This window comes from Culex quinquefasciatus, chromosome 3 (assembly GCF_015732765.1).
Source record: "Culex quinquefasciatus strain JHB chromosome 3, VPISU_Cqui_1.0_pri_paternal, whole genome shotgun sequence".
Taxonomy (NCBI): Eukaryota; Metazoa; Arthropoda; class Insecta; order Diptera; family Culicidae; genus Culex; species Culex quinquefasciatus.
The window spans coordinates 93375332-93395012 of record NC_051863.1 but is presented as its reverse complement, the minus strand read 5'-3'; the positions used below and the strand labels follow the sequence as shown (position 1 = coordinate 93395012).

The window sequence follows — 19681 nt, the reverse complement described above, 5'->3', positions numbered from 1 at the left end:
AAAAAAATTGTACCCTAAAGTGGGTATCAAAATATTGATAAATCATAAGTTTTTTTATTAACAAAAAATAAAAAAGATTAGTATACAAAAGTTTAAAATAAACCATAATTTTGAAAAAGTATAAAATCACTTTACAAGTGGTCAACGGGCCATTTTACATGATCATTCAAAATGGGTCCGCGGGCCACAAAATATCACCTCGCGGGCCATACTTTGGTCACCCCTGGTTTAAAATTAAAATTTAATTAAAAAATCCTTCTGAGATGGAAGACTGATTCAGCTCCTGGTTGATGTTACTAATCAAAAATCGTCTATTGTGTGCTATCTTGTGACAACGACCAAGTAAATAGGAACTATGTGTCACAAGTGTGCACAGATTTCCCAAACAAACTAAAATAAGCTTAAATCAAGAGTTTAACCGACTTTATCAGTATATTTTTAATAACATACGATTGCATTGCATTTAAAAATGTGTTAAAAGTAAATTTGTGAAAAACAAGAAATAATTTCTACATTTTTCAACAATTTGTATGACGTGTTACAAGATAGCAAGACGATTTTTGATGAGAAATCGGTCTATGGCATGTGTCAGGTGTGATCCGAGAAACGGAAGCGAATATCCTAAATCGGGTTATAGCATCTTGTAGAGTTTGTTAATTATAACAAAACGTTATCAATAACTAATTTTTGACCAAAATGGTCTATGTCACAAGGTAGCACACATCAGACAATTTGTTATTATCATATTGTCTCAGAAGTATAAATTTATAAATTGGTAAGACCGGGATGGGAGATTGATACAGTTACTGGTTATGTTAGTAATTAGTATTTGCATTTCTACATCCCAGAAGTAAAAATTAACAAATTAACAATTGAATGATTTAAACAAACGTCTGGATTCTGATTCAGTTTTTGTCATGTTGGTGATCAGAATTTCAAGATTTTTTTTTATTTGGTCCTATAAACATATGAAACACAATAGCTTATAGGACCTTTTCAAAAAAAAACTCTTGATTTGTAGTTTTATATCCCAGGAGATATTCAGAAATTGGCATAAGTTCATGTCAAATTTAAAAAATATTTAAAATTTTGGAAACATGTTTGAAATAAATTTATCAAATAATTTAATAACAATGACCTACAAAAATGAAAAAAAAAATCATGCACAGTCTCAACAAGAGGGAAGCATAAACTTTGAATTTATTTTTTCGAAAATATTCAGACAGAACTGATAAGATTTTCTCTAAAGTTTGTATGGAGAATTTGGGTGTTCGTCGGTGTTGCATAATACAAAAATTTCATGCTTGAAATGCTTGACAACTTTCGAAGTGGAATTTGTAAAATGGTTTTCTTAGTCGGGAGGCCAAATTTTTGTGTGTTTTTATCATTTTTCTGAAACTTTGGGAAACTTTTGACTAATTTTGACACGGTAGTAAATTTTTCATCAAAATGACAATTCAAAATTAATGTTTTATAGGAGTAGGAAAATTTTGAATTTGTTTTTTTCAAGACAGACCATCCGACCTGTTCGGCTCAATTTTCACATTAATGATCGTTAGAATAACAGTTCTACATTTTTTCATGGTTTATATGGTGGAATCAGTTTTCAGATGACCAGTGAACATAACTTTGGCAAAAGATCGAACAAATATTTTCTCGTGTCATTTTTGTGTAAGTTTTAAGTAAAAAAGTGATTCAGATGCAGATAACATGACTTGTTAAAATATTTTTCGTAAAACCGATTCCACCGGATAAACCATGAAAAATGGGCAATTGTTACTTTGACGATCGAAAATGTGAAAATTGAGCCAAAAAGGTTGGGCAAGCCTGCTCTTAGGATATTGGAGAAAGCTTTTTTTTCGGGATTGTTTTTTTTTCGGGAAAGTTTTTTTTTCGGGATACCAAACGTAATAATTTTTGTAGCTCTTAATTTTATGTTTTATTAAATTTATAAACAAAACATTCAAAATAACTTTTTTTTCTAATGGTACGTACTTAGATTGACGAATCATTTGATAGTTTTGATGAAACTCTTGGTTGACTTTTATGAAGTTTCGTTTTAATATATTTTTTTTCAATCTTTGTTATTTCATATCCTTGGCACAGAAAGAACTTCAAACATATGCCGTTCATCAAAGTATTGAAGTGGTGAAGAAAATCACTGTTCACAAAAACACCAAATGTTGTTATTCTTGTGCAAATAACAGCGACCGAAATGTTCCGCTGGTTGCCCAGTAATAGATGATAAAATACAAACAACATGGTCAAAACAAACCAAAATCATGTATGTGGAAGCCCACACAATAGGGAAAGTGGGGCAAGTGTAACAAGCTAAGGAAATTCTGTTATTCAATGTTTAAAAACGATTTTAAAATTTTTGATTTTCCGTACGTTCTACTTAACTAGTGGGGCAAGACGAACAACCCGTTGGGGCAAGAGGAACAATGCATGAAACAACATGTTAATTTGCTAACAAGTGAACTGCTATCACTTTGAAACATCAGATTAGAATTTTACTAAAAATTTGATCGGTTTAACGAAAAAAATAATTACTTTTTTTTAAACAATTGTTTATCAGTTTTTAAGAACTTTTTGTATTTATTTCCCAATAAAATATGTTGTTGCAGCAATTCGTATTTTTTTCCATACTAAAAATCCATATGGTACACTTGCCCCACCTGAACAAGATTTTTTAAACGCTCTCAACAAAAATAACCAAAAGTTAAACCATACTTTCTAATAGGTGCAAATCATTGGTAGGGACACTACTGATCTAGGAAAAATAGCATTTTGATAAAATGAGCATTATAACGAACCCTAAGCCTTATTTTGTACATTCCAAATATTATTAGAAAACAAAGGTTTAAAAAAAAAACTTCATTAAATCTTATGTCCCGTGGCGTTTACGTCGTTTTGGCGGTTATGTGGTAGTAGAATCAGCTAATTGCATTGCTAGCAACAATTCTTCATACTGGAAATAAATCAAAATTGTAAAAATTACGGCCGTACGAGCTACTGTTCCTCTTGCCCCATATGGTCGTCTTGCCCCTAAATCTGACCACCGAAAGGTGTGGAAATAGCAAAAAAAAAACATGGCAATGCCATTTTTTGGTAAGGAATATATGTGTAAAAATCTAGAATACCTCAACTAGGTATAATAATGTTTTTTTTTTGTAGAATTGTTTTACCCTTGCAATAACATGTTTTGGCTATGTTGTGGTCTTTCACGTGCAAATATTGGAATGATTTCATAATATTACTTGACATCTATTACTTGGGAACCAAGGTCTCATTTAGATCGCTGTTATTTACCCAAATATATCCAAAAATTGGTATTTCTGTGTTCTTTACCTCTGCTCAGGTATAACATTTTTGTACAGTATTTAAAAAAGTATTTACATCCCTTAATCACTATGCACATATTGTGATGAAACATGCAAATAATTTATAATTCGCCATAAACCTAGTACTACGTTATGTTCGGAAACTCTTGCCGAACATTTTGCTACAAAAATCTCATAAAAAAAATATTTCTACAAAAAGTTCTATAATAAATACTATTACAAAAATCAAAACAGGTGCAAAAAAAGTTTTTACACCTTTCGAAAAAAAATCATAAATACAGTTATTTGTTTACAAATCACCATAAATCCAGTGTCACAACTCCACGGAAAGAAATCCTGTCCGCGTGATTGATAACATTCTGCAATGAAACCGTTTACATCGAATGTTTTCAAATTCGTTAGCAATGTAAGCAAAAGTGCTCACAATGATAACACTTTAGCGCTTTTAGCTTGGCTTTTTGCATACAGTTAGGCGTATTCAAAATTTCGGGATGCGTTACGGCAGAGCAGAGCAAAGCGAAAAACACAACAAAGAAAAGCAATGAGTTTTGCGAACGTCAGCATCATGGGGAGCATTGGGGTTAAATAAAATTCAACATATATTTTTTTTTACAAAACAGTTTAATTGGGTCAGCATATGATGATGAATGATTTTGTTAAACACTTCATATTCATATGCATTTAAAATAGTAACTAACATTGGTTAAATAGATCAGTTTGCGCTAAAAAAAAAATATTAAACGAGTCACTTTACCCCAATGTTCCCCATGTTTTCGCGTCCGGTTGTCATCGAAAATTAAAGTGTTGTTTGTGTGATTAGTGTGCGACGAAGATGAAGTTTCCGGCCGAGGAGGTTCCATCTAGGCGGTTCCATCTGGTCGAGGATGGCGAGGACAAATATGCTGCGCTGGGCAAGCAACCCGAGAGCACATGCATCACGAAATCGGTGAGTTTGCGGGGGGGGAATTTAGAAGGATTTTTCGTAATTTTTTTGATAATTACAGATCGGCTGTTGAAGAGATCTGAACAAACCCTGGTCAACATCCTGTTGGCCAACAACTACCATCAACCGGACCTTTCCGAAGTTTTCTTCTGGTGGCCGAGGGCATCTACATAGAGATGTTGCCGAATTTCGGCCGGAGCATGGTTGCCGACCGGAACTTCAAAACGGGTGACGTACTTTCGGACGCTAGGTGCATTCCTCTTGGGTAAGTGGCCGCCTCTTGAAAAGTGGGAAAGCTTCTCCAACCCGATCCGTTGGAGGTGCGGTCGCCACGATATACTCCGACATGGTGCGCAGATCTGCGTCTCGTTCGGTCCAAACTCGATCCCAAAAACCAACCGAGGTGAGAACCACGTCGAAACGGCCTATGCTATTCTAGAGAACGAGCTGGGCACAAATGTCCCCGAGTACAACGCAACAGCGCAGTTTATCGAGAAGCGTTTACGGACCAGATGGGCGAATCCGACAGGAATGCCTGAAGTTTTTCTACGTTTACATGGCCCCGCGGTAAAAAATTACAAAAATACAACATATTGAAAATACAAGAACACACAAATATACAAAAATGCAAAACTGTTAAAACATCAAAATAACAAGAGAGCACAAAAAAATACAAAAATGAAACTCAAAAGACAAAAAACAAAAATACAAAAATACAAAAATACAAAAATACAAAAATACAAAAATACTAAAATACAAAAATACAAAAATACAAAAATACAAAAATACAAAAATACAAAAATACAAAAATACAAAAATACAAAAATACAAAAATACAAAAATACAAATATACAAAAATACAAAAATACAAAAATACAAAAATACAAAAATACAAAAATACAAAAATACAAAAATACAAAAATACAAAAATACAAAAATACAAAAATACAAAAATACAAAAATACAAAAATACAAAAATACAAAAATACAAAAATACAAAATACAAAATACAAAAATACAAAAATACAAAAATACAAAATACAAAAATACAAAAATACAAAAATACAAAAATACAAAAATACAAAAATACAAAATACAAAAATACAAAAATACAAAAATACAAAAATACAAAAATAAAATACAAAAATACAAAAATACAAAAATACAAAATACAAAAATACAAAAATACAAAAATACAAAAATACAAAAATACAAAAATACAAAAATACAAAATACAAAAATACAAAAATACAAAAATACAAAAATACAAAAATACAAAAATACAAAAATACAAAAATACAAAAATACAAAAATACAAAAATACAAAAATACAAAAATACAAAAATACAAAAATACAAAAATACAAAAATACAAAATACAAAAATACAAAAATACAAAATACAAAAATACAAAATACAAAAATACAAAAATACAAAAATACAAAAATACAAAAATACAAAAATACAAAATACAAAAATACAAAAATACAAAAATACAAAAATACAAAAATACAAAAATACAAAAATACAAAAATACAAAATACAAAAATACAAAAATACAAAAATACAAAATACAAAAATACAAAAATACAAAAATACAAAAATACAAAAATACAAAAATACAAAAATACAAAAATACAAAAATACAAAAATACAAAAATACAAAATACAAAAATACAAAAATACAAAAATACAAAAATACAAAAATACAAAAATACAAAAATACAAAAATACAAAAATACAAAAATACAAAAATACAAAAATACAAAAATACAAAAATACAAAAATACAAAAATACAAAAATACAAAAATACAAAAATACAAAAATACAAAAATACAAAAATACAAAAATACAAAATACAAAAATACAAAAATACAAAAATACAAAAATACAAAAATACAAAATACAAAAATACAAAAATACAAAATTCAAAATTCAAAATTCAAAATTCAAAAATTCAAAATTCTAAAATTCTAAAATTCTAAAATTCTAAAATTCTAAAATTTAAAATTCTAAAATTTAAAATTCTAAAATTCTAAAATTCTAAAATTTAAAATTTAAAATTTAAAATTTAAAATTCTAAAATTTAAAATTCTAAAATTTAAAATTCTAAAATTTAAAATTTAAAATTCTAAAATTTAAAATTTAAAATTTAAAATTCTAAAATTCTAAAATTTAAAATTTAAAATTTAAAATTTAAAATTTAAAATTCTAAAATTTAAAATTTAAAATTTAAAATTTAAAATTCTAAAATTTAAAATTTAAAATTTAAAATTTAAAATTTAAAATTCTAAAATTTAAAATTTAAAATTTAAAATTTAAAATTTAAAATTTAAAATTTAAAATTTAAAATTTAAAATTCTAAAATTTAAAATTCTAAAATTCTAAAATTTAAAATTTAAAATTTAAAATTTAAAATTTAAAATTCTAAAATTTAAAATTTAAAATTCTAAAATTCTAAAATTTAAAATTCTAAAATTTAAAATTCTAAAATTTAAAATTTAAAATTCTAAAATTTAAAATTTAAAATTTAAAATTTAAAATTTAAAATTCTAAAATTTAAAATTTAAAATTCTAAAATTTAAAATTCTAAAATTCTAAAATTTAAAATTTAAAATTTAAAATTCTAAAATTTAAAATTCTAAAATTTAAAATTTAAAATTTAAAATTTAAAATTTAAAATTTAAAATTCTAAAATTTAAAATTTAAAATTTAAAATTTAAAATTTAAAATTTAAAATTCTAAAATTTAAAATTTAAAATTTAAAATTTAAAATTCTAAAATTTAAAATTCTAAAATTTAAAATTTAAAATTTAAAATTCTAAAATTTAAAATTCTAAAATTTAAAATTCTAAAATTTAAAATTCTAAAATTTAAAATTTAAAATTTAAAATTCTAAAATTTAAAATTCTAAAATTTAAAATTTAAAATTTAAAATTTAAAATTCTAAAATTTAAAATTTAAAATTTAAAATTCTAAAATTTTAAAATTTAAAATTTAAAATTTAAAATTCTAAAATTTAAAATTTAAAATTTAAAATTTAAAATTTAAAATTTAAAATTCTAAAATTTAAAATTTAAAATTCTAAAATTTAAAATTTAAAATTTAAAATTTAAAATTCTAAAATTCTAAAATTTAAAATTTAAAATTCTAAAATTCTAAAATTTAAAATTTAAAATTCTAAAATTTAAAATTCTAAAATTCTAAAATTTAAAATTTAAAATTTAAAATTTAAAATTTAAAATTCTAAAATTTAAAATTTAAAATTCTAAAATTCTAAAATTTAAAATTTAAAATTTAAAATTTAAAATTTAAAATTTAAAATTCTAAAATTTAAAATTCTAAAATTCTAAAATTCTAAAATTTAAAATTTAAAATTTAAAATTTAAAATTTAAAATTCTAAAATTCTAAAATTTAAAATTTAAAATTTAAAATTTAAAATTTAAAATTTAAAATTTAAAATTTAAAATTTAAAATTTAAAATTCTAAAATTCTAAAATTCTAAAATTTAAAATTTAAAATTTAAAATTTAAAATTTAAAATTCTAAAATTCTAAAATTCTAAAATTTAAAATTCTAAAATTTAAAATTTAAAATTTAAAATTTAAAATTTAAAATTCTAAAATTTAAAATTTAAAATTCTAAAATTTAAAATTTAAAATTTAAAATTTAAAATTTAAAATTCTAAAATTCTAAAATTTAAAATTCTAAAATTTAAAATTCTAAAATTCTAAAATTTAAAATTCTAAAATTTAAAATTCTAAAATTCTAAAATTCTAAAATTCTAAAATTCTAAAATTTAAAATTTAAAATTCTAAAATTCTAAAATTCTAAAATTCTAAAATTTAAAATTTAAAATTTAAAATTTAAAATTTAAAATTTAAAATTTAAAATTTAAAATTCTAAAATTTAAAATTTAAAATTTAAAATTCTAAAATTTAAAATTCTAAAATTCTAAAATTTAAAATTCTAAAATTTAAAATTTAAAATTTAAAATTTAAAATTCTAAAATTTAAAATTTAAAATTTAAAATTCTAAAATTTAAAATTTAAAATTTAAAATTTAAAATTTAAAATTTAAAATTCTAAAATTTAAAATTTAAAATTTAAAATTTAAAATTCTAAAATTCTAAAATTTAAAATTCTAAAATTTAAAATTTAAAATTTAAAATTTAAAATTTAAAATTTAAAATTTAAAATTTAAAATTTAAAATTTAAAATTTAAAATTCTAAAATTTAAAATTTAAAATTTAAAATTCTAAAATTCTAAAATTTAAAATTTAAAATTCTAAAATTTAAAATTTAAAATTTAAAATTTAAAATTCTAAAATTCTAAAATTTAAAATTTAAAATTCTAAAATTCTAAAATTTAAAATTCTAAAATTTAAAATTTAAAATTCTAAAATTTAAAATTTAAAATTTAAAATTTAAAATTCTAAAATTCTAAAATTTAAAATTCTAAAATTTAAAATTTAAAATTTAAAATTTAAAATTTAAAATTCTAAAATTCTAAAATTTAAAATTCTAAAATTTAAAATTTAAAATTTAAAATTCTAAAATTCTAAAATTTAAAATTTAAAATTTAAAATTTAAAATTCTAAAATTCTAAAATTTAAAATTTAAAATTTAAAATTTAAAATTCTAAAATTTAAAATTCTAAAATTCTAAAATTCTAAAATTCTAAAATTCTAAAATTCTAAAATTTAAAATTTAAAATTCTAAAATTTAAAATTCTAAAATTTAAAATTTAAAATTTAAAATTTAAAATTTAAAATTTAAAATTTAAAATTTAAAATTTAAAATTTAAAATTTAAAATTCTAAAATTTAAAATTTAAAATTCTAAAATTCTAAAATTCTAAAATTTAAAATTTAAAATTTAAAATTCTAAAATTCTAAAATTTAAAATTTAAAATTTAAAATTTAAAATTTAAAATTTAAAATTTAAAATTCTAAAATTCTAAAATTTAAAATTTAAAATTTAAAATTCTAAAATTTAAAATTTAAAATTTAAAATTTAAAATTTAAAATTCTAAAATTTAAAATTCTAAAATTTAAAATTCTAAAATTCTAAAATTTAAAATTTAAAATTTAAAATTTAAAATTTAAAATTCTAAAATTTTAAAATTTAAAATTCTAAAATTTAAAATTCTAAAATTTAAAATTCTAAAATTTAAAATTTAAAATTCTAAAATTTAAAATTTAAAATTTAAAATTTAAAATTTAAAATTTAAAATTCTAAAATTTAAAATTTAAAATTTAAAATTTAAAATTTAAAATTTAAAATTTAAAATTTAAAATTCTAAAATTCTAAAATTTAAAATTTAAAATTTAAAATTCTAAAATTTAAAATTCTAAAATTTAAAATTTAAAATTTAAAATTTAAAATTCTAAAATTTAAAATTCTAAAATTCTAAAATTTAAAATTTAAAATTTAAAATTTAAAATTTAAAATTTAAAATTTAAAATTTAAAATTTAAAATTCTAAAATTCTAAAATTTAAAATTTAAAATTCTAAAATTTAAAATTTAAAATTTAAAATTCTAAAATTTAAAATTCTAAAATTTAAAATTCTAAAATTTAAAATTCTAAAATTCTAAAATTTAAAATTCTAAAATTTAAAATTTAAAATTTAAAATTCTAAAATTCTAAAATTCTAAAATTCTAAAATTTAAAATTTAAAATTTAAAATTCTAAAATTCTAAAATTCTAAAATTTAAAATTTAAAATTTAAAATTTAAAATTTAAAATTTAAAATTTAAAATTCTAAAATTTAAAATTCTAAAATTCTAAAATTTAAAATTTAAAATTTAAAATTTAAAATTTAAAATTCTAAAATTCTAAAATTTAAAATTCTAAAATTTAAAATTTAAAATTCTAAAATTCTAAAATTTAAAATTTAAAATTCTAAAATTCTAAAATTCTAAAATTCTAAAATTTAAAATTCTAAAATTTAAAATTTAAAATTTAAAATTTAAAATTTAAAATTTAAAATTCTAAAATTTAAAATTCTAAAATTTAAAATTTAAAATTCTAAAATTTAAAATTCTAAAATTTAAAATTCTAAAATTCTAAAATTTAAAATTTAAAATTCTAAAATTTAAAATTTAAAATTTAAAATTTAAAATTTAAAATTTAAAATTTAAAATTCTAAAATTTAAAATTCTAAAATTCTAAAATTCTAAAATTTAAAATTCTAAAATTCTAAAATTCTAAAATTCTAAAATTCTTAAAATTCTAAAATTTAAAATTTAAAATTTAAAATTTAAAATTCTAAAATTTAAAATTTAAAATTCTAAAATTTAAAATTTAAAATTTAAAATTTAAAATTCTAAAATTTAAAATTTAAAATTTAATTTAAATTCTAAAATTTAAAATTTAAAATTTAAAATTTAAAATTTAAAATTCTAAAATTCTAAAATTTAAATTTAAAATTTAAAATTTAAAATTTAAAATTTAAAATTCTAAAATTCTAAAATTTTAAAATTTAAAATTTAAATTTTAAAATTTAAAATTTAAAATTCTAAAATTCTTAAATTTAAAATTTTAAAATTTAAAATTCTAAAATTCTAAAATTTAAAATTCTAAAATTCTAAAATTTAAAATTTAAATTTAAATTTTAAATTTTAAATTCTAAAATTCTAAAATTTAAAATTTAAAATTCTTAAATTTTAAATTTAAAATTTAAATTTAAAATTTAAAATTTAAAATTTAAAATTCTTAAATTCTTAAATTCTAAAATTTAAAATCTTAAAATTTAAAATTTAAAATTTAAATTTTAAATTTAAAATTTAAAATTTAAATTTAAATTCTTAAATTTAAAATTTAAAATTCTTAAATTTAAAATTCTTAAATTTTAAATTCTAAAATTTAAAATTTAAAATTTAAAATTCTTAAATTCTAAAATTTAAATTCTTAAATTTAAATTTAAATTCTAAAATTCTAAAATTTAAAATTTAAATTTTAAAATTTAAAATTTTAAATTTTAATTTAAATTTAAATTCTTAAATTCTTAAATTTTAAATTTTAAATTCTTAAATTTTAAATTCTAAAATTCTTAAATTTAAATTTAAATTCTTAAATTCTTAAATTTTAAATTCTAAATTTTAAATTCTTAAATTCTAAATTTAAATTTAAATTTTAAATTTAAATTCTTAAATTTTAAATTTAAATTTAAATTCTTAAATTCTTAAATTCTTAAATTCTTAAATTTTAAATTCTTAAATTCTAAATTTAAATTTAAATTCTTAAATTCTTAAATTTAAATTCTTAAATTCTTAAATTCTTAAATTCTTAAATTTAAATTCTTAAATTTTAAATTCTTAAATTTTAAATTCTTAAATTCTTAAATTCTTAAATTCTTAAATTCTTAAAATTCTTAAATTTTAAATTCTTAAATTCTTAAATTTAAATTTTAAATTCTTAAATTTAAATTCTTAAATTCTTAAATTTTAAATTCTTAAATTTAAATTCTTAAATTCTTAAATTCTTAAATTTTAAATTCTTAAATTCTTAAATTTTAAATTCTTAAATTTTAAATTCTTAAATTCTTAAATTTTAAATTTTAAATTCTTAAATTCTTAAATTTTAAATTCTTAAATTCTTAAATTCTTAAATTCTTAAATTCTTAAATTCTTAAATTTAAATTTAAATTCTAAAATTCTAAATTTTAAATTTTAAATTCTAATTTTAAATTCTTAAATTTTAAATTCTTAAATTCTTAAATTCTTAAATTCTTAAATTCTTAAATTTAAATTCTAAATTTTAAATTCTTAAATTTAAATTCTTAAATTCTAAATTCTTAAATTTAAATTCTAAATTCTTAAATTCTTAAATTCTTAAATTTAAATTCTTAAATTTAAATTCTTAAATTTTAAATTTTAAATTCTTAAATTCTTAAATTTTAAATTTTAAATTTAAATTCTTAAATTCTTAAATTTAAATTTAAATTCTTAAATTTAAATTCTTAAATTCTTAAATTCTTAAATTTTAAATTCTAAATTCTTAAATTTAAATTCTTAAATTCTTAAATTCTAAATTCTTAAATTTTAAATTTTAAATTCTTAAATTTAAATTCTTAAATTCTTAAATTTTAAATTTAAATTCTTAAATTCTTAAATTCTTAAATTCTTAAATTTTAAATTCTTAAATTCTTAAATTTAAATTCTTAAATTTTAAATTCTTAAATTCTTAAATTTAAATTTAAATTCTTAAATTCTTAAATTTAAATTTTAAATTCTTAAATTTTAAATTCTTAAATTTAAATTCTTAAATTTAAATTCTTAAATTCTTAAATTTTAAATTTTAAATTTTAAATTCTAAATTTAAATTCTTAAATTCTTAAATTCTTAAATTCTAAATTCTTAAATTCTTAAATTTAAATTTTAAATTCTTAAATTTAAATTTAAATTTTAAATTCTTAAATTTTAAATTTTAAATTCTTAAATTTTAAATTTTAAATTCTTAAATTCTTAAATTCTTAAATTTTAAATTTAAATTCTTAAATTCTTAAATTCTTAAATTTAAATTCTTAAATTCTTAAATTCTAAATTTAAATTCTTAAATTTAAATTCTTAAATTCTTAAATTCTTAAATTCTTAAATTCTTAAATTTAAATTCTTAAATTTAAATTCTTAAATTCTTAAATTTTAAATTTAAATTTAAATTCTTAAATTTTAAATTCTTAAATTTAAATTCTTAAATTTAAATTCTTAAATTCTTAAATTTAAATTCTTAAATTCTTAAATTCTTAAATTTAAATTCTTAAATTTTAAATTTTAAATTCTTAAATTCTTAAATTTTAAATTCTTAAATTCTTAAATTTTAAATTCTTAAATTTTAAATTCTTAAATTTTAAATTTTAAATTTAAATTCTTAAATTTTAAATTCTTAAATTTTAAATTCTTAAATTTTAAATTCTTAAATTTTAAATTCTTAAATTTTAAATTCTTAAATTCTTAAATTCTAAATTCTTAAATTCTTAAATTCTTAAATTTTAAATTTAAATTTTAAATTCTTAAATTCTTAAATTCTTAAATTCTTAAATTTAAATTTAAATTCTTAAATTCTTAAATTCTTAAATTTAAATTCTTAAATTCTTAAATTTTAAATTCTTAAATTCTTAAATTCTTAAATTCTTAAATTCTTAAATTCTTAAATTCTTAAATTCTTAAATTCTTGAATTCTAAAATTTTTAAATTCGAAAATACCAAAATACCAAAATACCAATTTACCAATATACCAAAATACCAAAATACCAAAATACCAAAATACCAAAATACCAAAATACCAAAATTCGATAATATCAAAATACCAAAATACCAAAATATCAAAATACCAAAATTCGATAATACCAAAATACCAATATACCAAAATACCAAATACCAAAATACCAAAATACCAAAATACCAAAATACCAAAATACCAAAATACCAAAATACCAAAATACCAAAATACCAAAATACCAAAATACTTAAATATGTTTTATTTTTATAAATTATTTATTTGATTTTTTAGCACTAATTCACGCTTATTTCGTCCAAATCGTCTAGGCTGGGATGCGGCACCAATAAGATGAACCGTGCGATCCTTTTCAACTTGAGCTTCTGTGAAGGTTTCCGGCAGCAGTGGCAGTAACTACTTCAATACGGCATTACAATTCACAGGACAACGAACAGCACCATAGCAATAAACCAGTAAACCAATTCGCAAAAGTTGGAAAATAATAGAAATTTTGAAATTTTTAAAATTTAAAAAAAAAAATTGAAATTTTTTAAATTTTTTAAATTTTTGAAATTTTTAAAATTTTTGAAATTTTTGAAATTTTTGAATTTTTGAATTTTGAATTTTGAATTTTTGAAATTTTTGAAATTTTTAAAATTTTTAAAAATCTTGAAATTTTTAAAATTTTTGAAATTTTTAAAATTTTTGAAATTTTTGAAATTTTTGAAATTTTTGAAATTTTTGAAATTTTTGGAATTTTTGGAATTTTTGGAATTTTTGGAATTTTTGAAATTTTAGAAATTTTTGAAATTTTTGAATTTTTTTAAATAAAACAATTATAATAATAATTTTAACTACCCTATTTCTTTACCAACCCTATTGCGGGTATCCGAAATATGTAACAAAGAAGAAGAAGTAGCTCCACCCTCAAATAGCAGCACTACGTGCTGCATACTTTCAGGGGTTCTATGGCTGAACCGGCAGAAACGCCTGCAAGTATGCAGAACGTTACCAAATTAAGGAGGGCGTTATGTTGTCAAATTGCGTTTACAATGTCATCGTTTTTGTTGCAAATGTGAACGGACGACGGATCGATAACATTTGTAAACGAAATCTAGAGCAAAGTGTTTACAATGTAAACGGATCCGCTGACAGGATTTCTTTCCGTGCTCCAAATAGGTATCCACGACTGATTAAAAAAAATTGATTGAATATAAAGTTTACTAACTACTTAGTATACCATACCAACCCGGAATTACGACGTCGGAAAATCCGCCGGCATCTGAACCGGTCCACCATTCACAGGTCAACCTATGTGTCATCGGAAAGGGCATACAATTTCAGATCTTTTGATACCCAAACATCTAGGTTTTCTATGAAACCCACGTTTTAAAATTTTAAACAAACTTTCTGTCATGGCAGTTTGAGTTAGTTCCTGGTCAAACTAGTGATCAGAAATAATTCTTTATATCCCTGAAGTATAAATTAAAAACTTGCCAAATTGTCAAGTGAAATTTAAAATAGTTTAATATTCTTGGAACGTCAGTTATTTCCAATAAATTATTAAATAATTTAAAAAACTTTCAGTAATGGCAGTTTGGGTAAGTTCCCGGTCAAACTAGTGATCAGAAATTATTGTTTTATATCCAGATAAAATAATAAACAATGCAAATGCATAACTATGAATACAAAGAGACGTGTTGTTCCTCGAGAGTCAAGAACAGAATACAGAGTATCTGTCAAGTAATAGCAGAATTAAAAGGAACAACTAGTCTCTTTGCATTCATAGTAATGCATTCTGCAAAAACGCTCAACCAAACCACAAAACGTAGTACTAGGTTTCTGTCAAACTTTAAATTGTTTGCATGTTTCATTACAAAATCTGCATAGTGACCAAAGGAATTTAAATACTTTTTTTACATACTGTATATTATACTCTATCTTAAAAAATATATATGAAACAACCAATTCTGATCACTAATATGACTAGGTACTATATCAGACCCCCATCCTAGAAGGGGTTTTAAATTATTCATATTTTTTCTTTTTTTTAATTTAAAAAAAAATCATAAAATTTTAAATTCAACGGACAATTAATTCTAATCAATAACAAGACTAGAAACTGACTCAGACTGTTATCCCAAAAGTTTTTTTTAATTAATAAATATTTTTTTCAAACAACTATTTGTTGTTTTTTGATTTGGTATGGTATTATACCAATTTGTGAATTTATACTAAAAAGTTTAAAAAAAATCTGCCCTTTTACATTTTCAGGAACTGAATTAAACTCCCATCCCAGAAGGATATTAAAATAAGATTTATAATTTATTTAAATTTACTAGTTTTACCAGATTTATAGATTTTTGAAATTCAACATGGCCTTATGCTAAGTTGTGATTTTATACTCCAGGGACAACCAGATTTTATAACTAACCTGACTTGAAACTGATTTGGATTCTAATCTCAGATTTTTTTTTATATTAAAAAACTAAATTCAAACAACTGAGTTTCCAAGCTTTTTGCTACTTTTGTAATTTGACACTGCAAGAATATAAAAAATCTAATTATATTTCCAAGAACTGACTCCCAGACTCCCTTCCAAAATCGTTTTTATTTTTTTTTACTAATGTCAGACGTTCCAAGATTTTTTAATAATTTTAAATTTCACATCCGTTTTATTATTATACTTCAGGGATCTAAAACAATAGAATCTGATCACTAGTTTGACCAGGAACAAACTCAGACTTCCACCGCAGAGATTTTTTTAAAATTATTGATAATTTACTAGAAATGACTGACCTTCTAAGATTTTTTTATCAAGATTAAATTTCACTATGTAATTAAGCAAAATTTTAATTTATACTTTATAGATATAAAACAATAAATTCTGATCACTGGTTTTACCAGGAACTGACTCAGACGGCCAACGCAGAAAGTTTTTGAAATTATTTAATAATTTACTAGAAATATCTGACCTTCCAAGATTTTTTTATCAATTTTAAATTTCACTATGTAATTTAGCAAAATTTGAATTTATACTTTAGAGATATAAAACAATAAATTCTGATCACTAGTTTTACCAGGAACTGACTCAGACTGCTATCACAGAGAGTTTTAAAAATTGTTTAATAATTATAAATGACTAACATTCTGAGATTTTTTTTATCAATTTTAAATTTCACTAGGTAGTTTGGCAAAATTTGAATTTATACTTCAGAGATATAAAACAATAAATTTTGATCACTAGTTTGACCAGGAACTTACCCAAACTGCCATCACTAAAATTTGTTTAAATTATTTAAAAATTTATTGGAAATAACTGACGTTCCTAGATTTTTTTAACAATTTTAAATTTCGCTTGGTAATTTGGCAAAATTTTAATTAATATTTCAGAGATATAAAACAATAAATTTTGAATACTAGTTTGACCAGGAGCTGACTAAGACTGCCAACGCAGAGAGTTTTTGAAATTATTTAATAATTTACTAGAAATGACTAACCATCTAAGATTGTTTTTATCAATTTTAAATCAATTTTAAATTTAGCAAAATTTGAATTTATACTTTATAGATATAAAACAATAAATTCTGATCACTAGTTATAACAGGAACTGACTCAGACTGCCATCGCAGAGAGTTTTTAAAATTATTGAATAATTTACTAGAAATGACTAATCTTTCAAGATTGTTTTTTATCAATTTTAAATTTCACTTGGTAATTTAGCAAAATTTGAATTTATAATTTATAGATATAAAACAATACATTCTGATGACCGGGAACTTACCCAAACTGCCATCACCGAAAGTTTTTTAAATTATTTAATAATTTATAGGAAGAACTGACGTTCCAAGATTTTTGAACATTTTTAAATTTTACTTGGTAATTTGGCAAAATTTGAACTTATATTTCAGAGATATAAAACACTCAATTCTGATCACTAGTTTTATCAGGAGCTTACCCAAACTGCCATCGCAGAGAGTTTTTTTTTATCAATTTCAAATTTTACTTGATATTTCTAATTTATACTTCAGGGATATCAAACAATAAATTCAGATCAAATTCTGATGACCAGTTTAATCAGGAACTGACTTAAAATGCCTTTAGCGATATTACGCTCCTTACCGTTTACGTTGCGTTCGTTTAGATGAATGCAATATTTTGCTTGCAATAATTTTTGTAACCCATATTTTTGTTAAAGGAAAAAGGAAATTATTTAATTTTTTTCATAAACCAGATTACGAATTCAATTAAATTATTTTACTATAAAAAGGAGGAATAAATAATGAAACCCGCCATTTCAAATTATTTGAAAGTTATCTTAACATTAGCAATTTATTTTTTTAAATTTAGTTGACTTTGTCGATCCTTTGTCGCTCCCACGATTCAGCTTCTTTTTATAATAAATTTCTAGCAATTAGAAGAACTAACATTGATTTTGTAATACAAATTGAATAAATTGATGTTATTCATTTCATTTGCCATTTGAAAATAAATGGGTTTCCTGTTTTTATCAGAACATTTTTCTTGTCTTTGAAGTTGTTATTGCCTCAACGGGCGTCTAATAAAAAATATAGAAAATTATGTTTGCTTATTCCAAACAACAAAATTGACTTCGAAATTTATTTAATTCATCATTTTGATGATATTGAAAGCGTACAATGTATTTTCTTAGAGATAATAGAAAAATGTGTATGTCAGGGATTGATGTTTTTGTATAACATTCCTCAAATTGTTTGATTATTTGACTCGTCTTCATCACTCGGTAAGGCACTGTTCAAAATATATTTTGATGTTTATGTCTCTCAACACATACACAATTTCAAATTACTACATTTGAATGAAAAAAGTGTTTTAAAATGTATTTTACACTACGTCAGTTGATTAGCAATTAGCCTTCGAAGTATTGACATGGTTCGTGAGGCTGAGTGTGTTTATTTTAGTTACTGTAAATCGAAATAACGATATACAGTCATTTTGCTTACATTCGAATCATGCTTATCAATGTTTTTGTAAATCAAACCTTACTAAAATATTTGCCAAAACAATATTTGTACAATAAATAAAATATTAGCAGTTCGATATAGTTCACAAAAACTGTCAATCCAAAATGATTATTTTTTTCATATTTCGAAAAACCTGTTTACGCTTTACTAACACCAACCACACTGCATGAAACTATTTAAAAAAATATTTGTTTTGAAAAAATATTAATTTCTTTATTTTCATACTGATTACAATACTTTCCACTGCACACAGTTCGTGCGAACAGTAACTGAGCCACGCCAGCATTCAAAACGAGAGCACGTGGCGCGCGCGCATCGCAGTAACCTATGAGATTTTTCGCGCCAACTAGCCGGCCCCGCGGCTTTGCCTTTCACCTTAATACATGAAACATTCGTGAAATTTTTCGATCTTTTCAAAAAAAATATTTTGAAAATTTTTAAATCAAGACTAACATTTTAAAAGGGCTAAACATTGAATATTACGCCCATTAAAAATGCTAGTATTGATTTAAAAATTTTCAAAATAATTTTTTCGAAAAGATCGGAAAATTTCACGAATGTTTCATATATTAACATTGAAAATCGGACCATTAATTGCTGAGATATCGTCATTAGAAAATGGTGGGCTGTTTGGGTGAGACTTAGAAAACTTCAATTTTCGTGTTTCTTTTTCTTTAAGCCGCTGTATCTCAGCAACCAGAGGTCCAATCTTCAATGTCTCTTAGACAATTTTATATCAAATTTTCTGAACTTTTCAAAAAAAATATTTTTGGAAATGGTCACTCATGGTCACTATTTTTAAAAATTGAAAACTGCAAATATTTCGCTAAAATCAAACTTTCGGTGGCTATATCTTGAAAACGGAGCCCTTTATCAAAAAATATGTAAAGTACTTTTCGATTGCAAATTCAATTTTGCATTAAAAAATAATGTCAAACTTGGTTTTGCATGAAACTTCGACTTTTTCCAAAATCACTATATTTTGGGAAAATGAGTTTTAGTGAAAAAAGTTGATAAAAATCTGCAATTTTTTTCCGTGTACCTATTTTTTTCTCAAAAGTCCTCAACAATACCTACAACATTGCCGAAGACACCAAATTGATCATAAAATTCACTCAAAAGTTACAGCTGTTTGAATATTTACATACCATTTTTATATGGACAGCAGCCAA

At 20.4% G+C, this 19681-nt stretch overlaps 1 long non-coding RNA gene across 1 annotated transcript; it reads left to right on the top strand.

The window, feature by feature from the left end:
- Nucleotides 1-4094: 4094 nt before the first annotated feature.
- Nucleotides 4095-13972, top strand: LOC119770800. The gene is made up of 3 exons (XR_005278997.1): nt 4095-4290; nt 4349-4552; nt 13836-13972. It is a non-coding gene; the product is annotated as an uncharacterized LOC119770800 (long non-coding RNA).
- Nucleotides 13973-19681: the final 5709 nt, after the last annotated feature.